Genomic DNA, 12,134 nt, shown 5'->3' with positions numbered 1-12,134 from the left:
CATTCTGGTATTAGAGGTCTACTCCAGTATTGCTACCTGAGAACTTTTTGAATTGGGGATACTGCATAAACTGTACTAATGACCTATCTGTCCTTTGCTTTAACAATTTTTTTAAATATAATTTTGTATAGCAGTGGAGGATTGTACCTTGCCATTCCATTCAATAATTATGCAAGCTTATCTTCCAGAAAGAGACACTCATATGTTAGCTAAATACACATATGACTCTGCCAGACTGGGCTCAACCATGCAATTACCAGATTACTGTTTTAATTCACTCCCAAACATGAGCCTGCTCAGCACCTGAAAAGGTTTTGCAGGAGGTTGTCCAGTATCTTTAGTTCAAATCTTTCCTTGCTTCAGTACTTTTAGCATCTCACACAACAGGACTTTTCTTCACTTAGCTGCTGGGCTTATGTGACTTTGTGCTTACACAACAATAAAAACACTTTAGTTCTGCTAATTGTCTCTCTGGAATGTGAGAGCACTGTGTGTGGTATAATTTTGTCTGCTCAAATCTTAAAATACCTGTTGCACGTAGACATTGATTAATTATGCTAAGTAATGTCTGAAAATTGGGTGTAAATTCTGGAAGCATTCTTAATGAGTTTTGTGTAAGTCAAGGAGATACAATTGTGCAGAGAAAACTGGTTGAGATGACTCATGGAGTAAATTTTGTTGGCTTACTCATTTGGTTTTTAACTCCTATGTCCATAGTGTATATCTAGGTCAACCTGTCATCTGAACTAAATACATTATTAAGTGATTCCACTGGTGACCATTACTGTGTGATCAGGCTCAGGATGTATGATGCATTACCTTCCACTAATTATACAACAGGGATTTTCTCTCTTTTTTAATAGCAGCCCTTGCGGAATGGGCTTCTCTTTTAAAAATCCAGTGCATCAAAGCAAAAACAGTAGAGCTGCTTAGGCACACAACATGCCCTGCAGCCTGATCCTCAGCATATTTACTTGGAAGCAAGTCCCAATTTATGGGGGTTACTATTAATAAATCTGCATATATTTGCAGGTTTAAGGGCCAGGAAGAGTGGAAGACCCCAGTAGATAAGCAACTCTCAGTGTCCAGCATATGCAGTGGAAATGGAAACGGGATGCTTCAGAACTTAAAGAACCACAATTCCAAAGATGTTTAATTCAGACTCTAGCACAGAGGCAGAATCCTTTTCAAGCATGCCTAATAAACTCACTTAATCTACATTAGCGTTTAGTGAGGAAACTAATGAAGGGCCTACAGCATAGTAGGTGAGACAGTAGATGGTAATAAAAACTGCATGTTATGATAAAGTAAGGGGGGTTGCAATATGTTTCTGCAATAAAGTAAGCTTTACAATCTTTTCAGTTGTGCAACTTTCTTGTAGTACCAGAATGGTGGCCATCTAAATTGGTTTTGTTGTAAAAATCTTTTGTTGTTGTTTAATCTTTTACATACCTACTACACAAAAATGCATATTCCGATACTGTCTGATAGTGAACACATTCAGGTGGGTAGCCATATTGGTATGAAGAACAGAAGAGTTTGAGTCCAATGGAAACTTTTAAGACCAATTTTTTAAAATTCTGCATATGTAAACATTTATCTGGAATAAAACTTGGTTGATCTTTAGTCTCATTGTGAGCAGTTTATCAAATAAATTACAATTTTTTTCTAGGCTAAATTTCAGGGGGAGCGGCATGGCAGGGTGGCATGGTCAACTGATTGTACTTCCAGGGCTCAGTGAAACCTGAAAAATTATTTCAGGGGCTCCTGCATGGTCAAAAGGTTGAAAAAGGCTGAGTTAGAGACAGGGTTTTGTTTGTTAAATGTCCACTCCAAAATCTATCAACCACAAGCATGTCATTGTTACAATATATACCATGAGCTGTTCATCAAGGTACTTTTACTTAGGAATATTAGATTAATTCAGCTCATTTCTCTTGTCTGAGTGGATGGATTTAGTCATTGTATTGGTTAACCATGTCAAATGATGTGGGGTCAACCCTTAGAAACACAGAGCTGGTGAAACATGCTTCCAAAAATGGGTTTTGCAAGCAATATTCTGTGGGTGTTGAAACTGATGTGCGTTTCTGCAAAGGGAGCAGAATTGTTAACAAGGATCTTGCCAGCTGCACAGCATCTTACCTAAGTTACTCTCCCTCCTGGCTGCAGATATACATCTGTCCAAAGAACTGGGCTATGACCCAGAGAAGTTCATAACTGAAATAAATATTGCTAATTGTTCAGTGCCACTATATTTTTGTTCTGAGTAAGAAGCCTGGACATAGCCACAAGCAAGAGTCAAAGAGCAACTATGACTATTGAGTGACCAGGTGCCTGTATTTAGAACCTTCATGGGGGTTCTTTTTGTGTTGTTTGATCATTAATTACATTTTGCTTGTTTAAATTATTTAGATGGTGAGCTGGTTTACACCTCAGTCAAGGAAGACATCAGAGTATTGATTAATTGAAATATATGTAATGTTTAATAAAACACAAGCCATAGCAAATTTTAGAAAACACTGCTGCTAAATGTTCAATACATATTTTAAAAATATACTATATTACTACAGTTGGGAAACAACCCTAAGCAAGTGGAATAAAGTCCCACACTATTCAATGGAATTTATACCCACAGATGTGCCCTTAGGATTGCAGACATTACATCCATGTATCTTCAGTAGCTATCTTCACAACTGATTGTTCTGCCACTAAAATTATTTATTTGGTTTTCCATCGTGTGTTGATACTAGCATACTTGTACTTATTTAGAAAATCTGTGTATTTCTTATCCAATGAACTTGCTTGGCTCACAAAGTAAAATAAAATCATAAAGCAGGCTGCTTTATTTAAAACATTTTAACATTCACATATTGCAAAAACGTTAAAACCCACAGAAACATCACTAGATATGTGTTTTAAAATGTTATAGAAAGGTTTAACCTCCACTTGCTCAGACTGTGATAAATTGACCTATAGGGAACAATCATTAAAAAATTAAAATGGGAAACATTGACAGAACACTCTAATTTCCTGCCTATTTTGGTCATTGTCCTACTTATGTGCTTCCAAAGGGGTCAGGGAATCCCACACCCTTTTTGAAAGTGGAGGCACATGTGATGACCAAAGGATTTTCTTTTACCCCAGGATCTATTCCCCACTCATAGCTGGATTATTGAAATTAACTGGTGAGGTTTTAAAATAGTAAATAGTTAAAATGACTGTGATTTTACGTAATTGCTGTAATATTCCCGCCTTGGATCTATTTATGTGCATATACCATGTCCGTGTGCATAAAAAGTGTGTTCTTCATGTCACCACCCCAAGTTAAAATCCAGCCTCCCAGATTACCAGTGACTTGGGGAACATGGAAAAAAGCTGACTCTGAGGAAGTACAAGGAACTGAGTTTTCCCAGGTTAGCCCCTTCCCCTACGTATGAGTGTTTAACCATAAGTGAGTGCCTAATGTATGGGAGTTTGAAGCACAGTGTGCTTTCCTAAACAAATGAATTACAATGCATCATGCTAGAACAGCCATTTTCAGTGGAAACAATATGGCTACCTGGGGAACCCTGGCAAGTTTGAATGCGAAAAATATGACAAGTGGAGCCCAAAGGGTTTCTAGGGGGGTGCTGGTAACTGAACCAATTAAATACTTTTTGTCCCATATGATGTCATTAATTGCTAGAAGGGAAACAAAATGAAATGTAATCAGTTTCTGTATGTGTGCTTGAAGTAATGCATTTAATTTTAAAAAATGAACACATGCTTCTAGTCAATCATGTAGAAGTCTGTCTTGCGTATATATAAGTCAGGATATTTTGAGTATAGTTAGTTCATTCTTAGTATAGAACCTTTTAAGTCTAGCTCAGTGCACAAGCAGACAGCCTACTGCAGGGGCCCTGGAATCTGAGCAGAGCTCCTAAAAAAAAAGACTGAGAATGGCTTTGCTAGAGCATAGGACAGGGAAAATAACTATTGAGCATACTGGTTCTCCCTCCGGAGTGGAGGACATCTGCAGAATGGATTTTGCTACTGGCTTCTCAGGGATGCAAGAATTCAAAAGAAGTCCCTCCTTCCAGTTTTGGTCCTGCGCCGGGGCATCTCCCCAGTTGCTTTCCTGCCTTGATAGCAGGGAAATCAGAATCCAGTAGCACCTTTAAGACCAACAAATATTTATTCAAGGCGTGAGCTTTCGTGCAAGCACTCTTCCTCAGACTATGAACTACCATCATGACAGTGGGAATATAAAGAAAAATTATTTCTGTTAAATTAGTAAACTGTCACACATCCAAATATGATAATCTTTGCCAAATATGATAATTCTTTGCAAAAACAGCCAACCAGTCCCTTCAAATTCAGTTGTAGTTCACAAAAACAGAGAAAAAAGACCTGCAGTCCTTGATCTAACACCCCCACACACACATCCTATCACCCATCAAACACAAAGAACAACTAACAGTAAAATAAGAAAATGTCTAGAAAATGTCTAAAATACTTTTTTTTTTTTTTTTGCAAAAACTGCCTTCACTCTTCTCCAGGCAGAAGGCAGACAGGAGCAAGAATCAGGCTCAGAGCAGAAGCTGAAGCCAAAGCCAGTGCATACTCTCTAAACCTCTGTCTAGAATAGCCAGACCCTTGCCTTTATGCTCTTTGCTTATGCATATAATTTAAAAAAAATAACAACTTTCTGGGACTGACTAAAAAGTAGCATTCCCCCCTAACCTGACATCCTATTTGCCAAATTGCCACTGCTCCTTCCCCCTCCATTCTGTTTCCTGAAAAATAGGTGAGGAAAGTGAGATAATTACTTAGTTGCACTTCACATTTGAAGCCAACAACTTTGCAGGCTGCAAATCTGCACTGCAATACTATTTGCAAAGCATTGCAATGACTGACTTTAAGGTACAACAGCTCCACATAAGGTACTTATGCCACAGGGCTACAAAGATGCTTCTCCCTCCCTCCTGCTGCCCTGGGAAAGCAAAATATAAAGCAAGTAAGAGCCCAGGAAGAGAACCCTTCCAGTGGTCCCCAACGTTTTTATCACCGGGGACCACTCAACGCTTGACAATTTTACTGAGGCCCGGTGGGGGGGGGGGTAGTTTACTCCTCTACTCTCAACCACTGCCCTAACGCTCTCTGATCGCTATGGTAATGTTTAAACATCCCTTCAAAATAAGATACAGACACGCCACAACAATGAACATAAGGAACATTTTATTTTCATGGAAATTTTAACTCATGACAATGACAAATCAATGGGAACCCTGAGCTTGTTTCTCTGCAACGAGATAGTCCCATCTGGGAGTGATGGGAGACAATGACACCCGAAGTGTGTTGTAAAGGGTCGGGGAGGATGAAGTAAAGGGCGGCGGTGGCGGTGGCAGGCCCACCTCCAATTAGTCAACGGACCACATGTGGTCTGCGGCCCACAGGTTGGGGATTGCTACTTTAAACTTCTCCACCATCAGCTATTCAGTATAGCTAACTAGCTGGGGAAAAAACAGAAAAATTCAACTTTATTTGGAATCAACTATATAGTTAACTGGTCAGATTCTCATATCTGTATGTGGCTTTAAAAATATCAATTAGGTATTTTAGGGTTTTTTCCCAAATGCACACCCCTATTCTAATGATACTGATCCTCCAGAACCCTTCTCTGTATAGTTTTATACAGAATGGAGAAGAATAAGGAAGTAAAGTGAATTGTGCTACTCCATAACATCATTGGAGAATCATGAAAGTTCATATTTTACAATGATCTCATGTTTTAAACACACTTGCAGACAAAACTATAACAGCTAGCAACAGCCTTCCTGTCTGCTGTGCTAGCTTTCTAGTTGTAATTTATTTCTAAAATAGAATTCACAGAGATAGAATTCACCACCTATAGCCTGAAATGATGCATTCCATTCTACTACCTTCTTCTCTGGCATGTAGAATGTTCTATGTATGAGCCAGCTATGCTGGGAATGGCAGAGTATAAATTTAAATAATATAAATATTAGGTCAGAATCATATTTTTAATCAGTTTGTGGTAGCATCTATGCAAAATTGGATTCACATAGAGGCAACAAATACTCCCATTTAATTTAAATTATTGAATCCACGTATTTATATATAGATATGGGTATTATGATTTAGGGTTGCCAGCTTTGGAGCAAAGCCAGGGGGGACAGATTGCTCAGCAGGAATGCGATGTAGCATTACCAACATCTAAGTGGGGCCTAGAGATCTCCAGACTACAGAGATTAGTGCTCCCGGACCCGTTGTTAAAATTCTGGGAGAGCCCCTCCTTACAATTGCTTTGGACTCAACAACTTGGGTCTGAAAGCTCTCGGGAAAAAGTGTTTTGCTAATGCGGCCTGACTCTACACATGTATTACGCTCTCTGGATTTAAGGAAACTATTAAGTTTGCCAAGGATCACAACAGCAAGCATCGTCTCAAATTACAGCCGAATGAACGTACTGCTTGCGTATCATCGACCACCACGGCAAAAAAAATGGAGTAGGGAGGATCTAGCAGCGGTATGAATCCAATCCCAGCTTCATTTTCAAGAGAGTAAACATGCCTAGTAGGCAACGGCAAATCACCTCTGGTCCCCTCTCGCCTTGAAAACCCGATATGAATCAGCTGGGACTTGAAGGCACTTTCCACCTCCAGGGTCCTATTGAAATCCGGTTTGCTCAGTTTCCACGCTGACTATCCGTTCATTCTTCGGCAGGAATTCCACAGAAGAAAACGCATCATAGTTGGAAACCGACCGTTATCGCCGAGCGATACGAGTCCGGTCCAGTCCGGCCAAACCCCCTTGCTCGCTCGCTCGCTCGCTCGGAAGGCGCCTAGTGAACTCCTTTCACGCTTTTCCACGAACTTGACCGGCCGCGACGCCGGCCCAAAGTAAGAGCTGAGGCGTCGGGCACAGCGATTGGCCGGCGAGGCTTATGACGCCAAGAAGGGAAGGGAGATGGGCGGAGGCCTCCCGATCGTGCCGCCTTCTCAGCGCGCGGAGCCCTCGCCTGGCGTCGTTGTCCGCGGGGCTGGGAGGTGCCTGGCGCCCTCACGTCCTGCCCCTCCCCCCTCTCCTCCTGCGCGCTCCCTTCCTCCCCTCCCCCGCCGGCGCGAGCGCTGTGGTGAAGCCGCCGCATTGTTTGTGCCGAGGGGGGGAGGAGGGGAAAGATTCTCTCGGCCACGGGAGCTTCCGCGCCCAACCCGCAGCCGGACTGCGGCCCTTCGCGACGCGCTCCGCCTCCCGCCCCGAATGCGTCGCTGCTGCCTGAGCCAGCGACCAACGCCGCGGCTACCGCCGGCAACTCGCGGGTGGCCTCGACAGCGCGGGGCCCTCCTCTTCCCCCTCCCCCTCTTCCTCCATCCCTCTTCTGCCCGGCTCTAGCGGCGCCAGGAGCGAGCGCCGCCGCGGCCGCGGCCGCCGCCATTAGCCCGGACTCAGCCCGGTGGTGTCTTCGAGCGAGAGGAGGGTCTGTCAGCCGCGTCCCGGCGGCTCCCTCAGGTGAGTTCTGGAGGAGGCGAAAGGGGGCGGGCGGGCGGGCTGGCTGGCGGGGTCCCTTCTCGGTCTTTGGCGGCGGCGGCGGCGGCGCTGAGGCGCCTGTTGTGTTGGGCGGGCGCCATGTTTGCGGCCCGAATATTGTCCCGGTGGGTGGGTGGGTGTGCGAGGAAGGGAGGCCGGGAAGAAAGAGGGGCGCCTGTCGGCGAAAAGGGCTGCCGAGTGTTCTGGGCCTTGGCTGGAAGGAACCATTCGGTGAGCGGGGAGGGTGGGAAGGAAGGGAAGCAGCGCGCTGAGCCTGGGCAGGAACCATTGGTGCGGAGGCGGGGTGTGGGAGGGGAGAGGGGGCGTGCGCTGAAGCTATCGAGCGACCGTGTTTATGTCACGGGGAGGCGGGGACCGGGCCGTGGAAGTGGGGGCGGGGGAAGAGAGAAGGGGGTGCTGGATGCCAAGGATCCCTCATCTTCCCATTTCATGTCGTTCTCAATTTTTACGTGTGTTTCGTCAGCTGACCTTTTGGATTGAATTTATTTGGGGTGGAAGCGGGTAGGTTCGGTGACGTCAGGGAGGATGGGTTAGTTCCGGGAAGTTCACTTTCACTTTTTGCCGTTGTTCTGGCTCCTTTTTGAAAGGGGTTATGATTCTGTGGAAGCATGTTTGAGAATTTTCCCACTGAAAGGTGTTGGATTTGACATCTAAGTAAAGATGCATAGGATCATATTCAGTATGTGTTCTTCGGTATTTCTTGGTCTTGGATCTCACTTGTATAATATTGATAAAGGTAAGATTTGCATATTTGCATAATATGAATGATGTAGACACTGACAAGTGTGTCCTATGACTCACTTGTTTGTTATACCTGTAGTGTAGCAAATTGTACTATTCTGTAAACATGCACTTTTTTAAATGGTTCCTTAACTCATTGGTTATTAAATATTTTCAAAAACATTGGACTTTTGAACTTGTAACATTTGGGTAGAGTATCAGGGAGACTTTCTGTTGGTATCCAATTATATTTTTGCTGTATAATTCCTTTATTTGCAGCAGCTCTAAATGGTTTCCTGCTGGTTCATTTTTAGGAAAAATCATTAGAATGCATACTCTTTTAGTTTCTTCTCCTTTTGTTAAATAAATGCGGATAAGTTATATTTTTTTTCAAGAAGTGATTGTTTAACTCAGAAGTTTATCAAATGCATTGCTGCCATGCAGTAAACTAAACTCCAGTGGCATATTTATAAGATAGGCAGCGTGATCCAGTTGGGCCTGGATCTGAAACATCTAATTTCAAGAGTTGTTTCATCACATGGGTGTAGTGGCATGTAGATGCTTTTGTATATCTTCATACACTTGGAGTTTTTTGTGCCAGTTTGGTGTAGTGGTTAAGAGCGCTGAGGTTTCATTCCCCATTCCCCCACATTTAGCCAGCTGGGTGACCTTGGGCTCACCACAGCATTGATGAAGCTGTTCTGACCAAGCAGTAGTATCAGCCTCACCTACCTCACAGGATGTCAGTTGTGGGGAGAGGAAAGGGTAAGCGATTATAACCCACTTTGAGACTTCCCCGGGTAGAGAAAAGCAGCATATAAGAACCAACAATTCTTTTTCTTCTTCTTTGTTGTGTAATGAAAATTATAACATACACAAGAGAAAACTGTATTTCCAATTTGGTAATTTTTCAAGATTGGTTTTGCTTTGTATTATTTCTGTGATCAGTTAGCAGATTCTGTTGAACAATCTGTAGTGCAGTTACCTTGTCATGAAGCTGCAAATATTGTATTATTTATGGTATATGGTATATTATATACCGTATTTGCCGGTGTATAAGGCGACCGGGCGTATAAGACATTTACACTCAAAATATAGAATTTGTTACATTACATTACAGTACTATGGGCCACTATGGGCAGCTATGTCTATCCCAACTGAAGTGCACCCGGTGTATAGGACGACCCCCCCACTTGGAGGCATATTTTTCAGGGGGTAAAAGTAGTCTTATATGCCAGCAAATACTGTATATATTAATATTATACTCTACCTTTCTCACAGGGACTCAAGGTGGATTACAAAAAGTAAGTCAATGCAGTTAATAAAATGGGGCATTGAATAGGCAATGCATTAAGATTAGGAATGTAGAAATTCAAAAGACAACAGTGAAACATAATGTCATCATGACACCTTAAGCCAGCCTTTTTCAAACTTTTGACCATTGAGGAGCCCCTGAAGTAAATTTTCAGCCTTCAAGCTGGCCACACCTCCCTGCCATGCCCCTGAAAGTGACACAACCATGGTTTCACCTCATGTAGAATGGACAGAAGGGCAGGAGCTGAGAAGACAGCCTGGATTTCCCCTCCCCCACTATACCATGCCACAACCAACTCTCCCCCTTTGATTTTTACACCCATGGCTTACCCACCAAGCCCTCTGGGCAGAGGCAGCCAGTTGGCACCTGCAGAAGACCCTGCTGAGATGAGTGAGGCTGATATGACAGAGCATACAACAGAGGCCATTCTGCAGATAAGACAAATCAAGACTATGAAGGGTTTTGTATCTTAAATTGTGCTTGGTAACAAATGGCCAGTGTCTGCAGAACCGGAGTAATATGCATGCTCTGTATTGTTTCCACTAATAGCTGAGCCATGGCATTCTGCAGCAACTGGAATTTCCAAATTAATTTTGAGGGGAGACCAGTGTGCAGCTCATTACAGTAGTCTAGTGTCTGTTGCTGTGGCATGGATCCAGATAAGCTCTATTGAGGTAACTTGCCATCTCAAGGGCTAGGGTTAGAAGAAAGCATTCTTTGCAGCTGCATTAACTTGTTCTCCAGTAATTAATTTGGAACCAATATAAACCCATCTAAATATATAACTTGTTTATGTTTAAATAGGTATCCTTGATTTGAATAGAAACTTTAATATTTCAGATGGATTTGCACATTTTTGAAAATTAGCTTTAAAATTAATATGACTGATTTTAAAATATTTTGTGAGCTACAACTAGGATATTTTGGCTTATTTTGGTGAGAGTAGTTTGGCTGAGGAGGTGCACTGTCATTCTGCTCTTTTCCTCACCACAGCCTTATTCAATGTGGCACTTTCTCCACACAGACCCCATAATCCTTGGCATAGCTTTTTTTAGGAGTTGTAAATTGCAGGCTGTGACACAAGCTGGTAGGATCTATCCATTTATTACTACTGTGTATTTCAAAACTATCTCCCCCGCCCCACCAAATTACCAGTATTGTTGAAAGAGGAAAGCTAGAGAGGTGGCTCAAAAAAGAATTGATATTAAACATTGTCCCATAGTTATGTATTTTAAAAATTCTCCTAATGTAGACATTTGTTGGGCTTGAATTGCTTGTTCTGTTTTCCAGTTTTATAACTATCTTCTTTTTCCATAAGCAGCTGCAATTGGTAGAAGAGAAATTCGTTAAAGCTGATGATTGCTGACCAGCAGTCTTTTTGATTATTTTTTTGTTATTTATTTATTTATAGTTTGATTTCTATACAACCCCTCTGAGACTGGTTGTCTCGGGATGGTGAACAACAGAATGCAAAACATTCTACAATAGAATACATACAAATTAAAAATAAAAAGCAGCTGTTTTACATTTGCTTCTGTTGCATGCCTTCTTCTGGATAGCTTTCTATTTCTCCCAAATGCAAGCACTGTGAAGATTACTTTCTAATTCGTTCTTATGTGTTCTAGTTTTTGATAAGTGCTTGAGAAGATATTATCATAATCATTATCTATTATTACTTAGATTTATTGCCCACCGCTATCACAAAAGCTGTTTCATGGTGGGTTACATAAAAATACCCCACAAAAACATATTAAAAATCCTTAATCCCCCATTAAAACAACTATCCTGGCAGAAAAAAACTCTCCTCTCTTAGCCAACAGTTCCTCTTCTCTGTGCCTCAGGGACAATTTATGAATACCAACTCCATTATAGATGGTCTAATCTAGAGGGGCCCATCTGATCTCCCATGGCCTGACCTCAATCAGAGACCTTGCAGAAGAGTTCCATCTTAAAAGCCCTGTGGAACACAGAAAGTTCATGCAGGGCCCTCAGCTCTCCCAGGAGAAAAATCCCTGGACCTTGTTGAGGCCAGGTGAACCTCCCAGGGGCTGGGAAAGACCAGTAAGTTGGAACCTGCAAAGCGTAACACTCTGTGGGGGGTATAAGGCAGCATGCGTTCCGTCAGATGAGTAGGTCCCAGACCACGTAAAGCCTTAAAGGTCAAAACCTTGAACCTGATCCGAGCTGCAACTGGCAACCAGTGCAACTGCCTCAGCATCGGCTGGATACGAGCCTTCCAAGATGTTCCTGTGAGGACTCTAGCAGCTGCGTTTTGTACCAGATACAACTTCTGGGTCAGGGACAAGCATAGAGTGAGTTATAGAAATCAGTTCTGGAGGTGACCATCTCATGGATCACCCTGGCCAGGTGCTCTGGGGACAGGTAGGATGCTAGTAGCCTCACCTGGAGTAGCTGTTAAAATGCCCACCGGGCTACACTCATGATCTGCGCCTCCATAGAAAGGGAGGCATCAAGAATCACCCCCAAATTCCTGGGAAGGGGTACAATATTAAGTTGTCTACCTGCGGGACCGCTTGGTTGCTTATGC

At 42.7% G+C, this 12,134-nt stretch overlaps 1 protein-coding gene across 7 annotated transcripts in view; it reads left to right on the top strand.

Annotated features, from left to right (window-relative positions):
* The first annotated feature begins 7,095 nt into the window (after window positions 1-7,095).
* BRD1 (bromodomain containing 1) overlaps window positions 7,096-12,134 on the top strand; it is a 45,017-nt gene continuing 39,978 nt past the window's right edge. For 2 of the 7 annotated variants that reach the window (XM_077338261.1, XM_077338263.1), the window contains exon 1: window positions 7,096-7,512. The gene's annotated coding sequence lies outside the window, so the exon portion shown is untranslated. The remainder of the gene's footprint in view (window positions 7,513-12,134) is intronic. The other 5 variants (XM_077338259.1, XM_077338257.1, XM_077338262.1 and 2 more) reach the window with 4 other exon arrangements.

The sequence above is a fragment of the Paroedura picta genome, chromosome 5, assembly GCF_049243985.1.
Source record: "Paroedura picta isolate Pp20150507F chromosome 5, Ppicta_v3.0, whole genome shotgun sequence".
Classification (NCBI taxonomy): Eukaryota; Metazoa; Chordata; class Lepidosauria; order Squamata; family Gekkonidae; genus Paroedura; species Paroedura picta.
The sequence above is the reverse complement of the archived record's forward strand: the minus strand, read 5'-3'. Positions and strand labels throughout refer to the sequence as shown.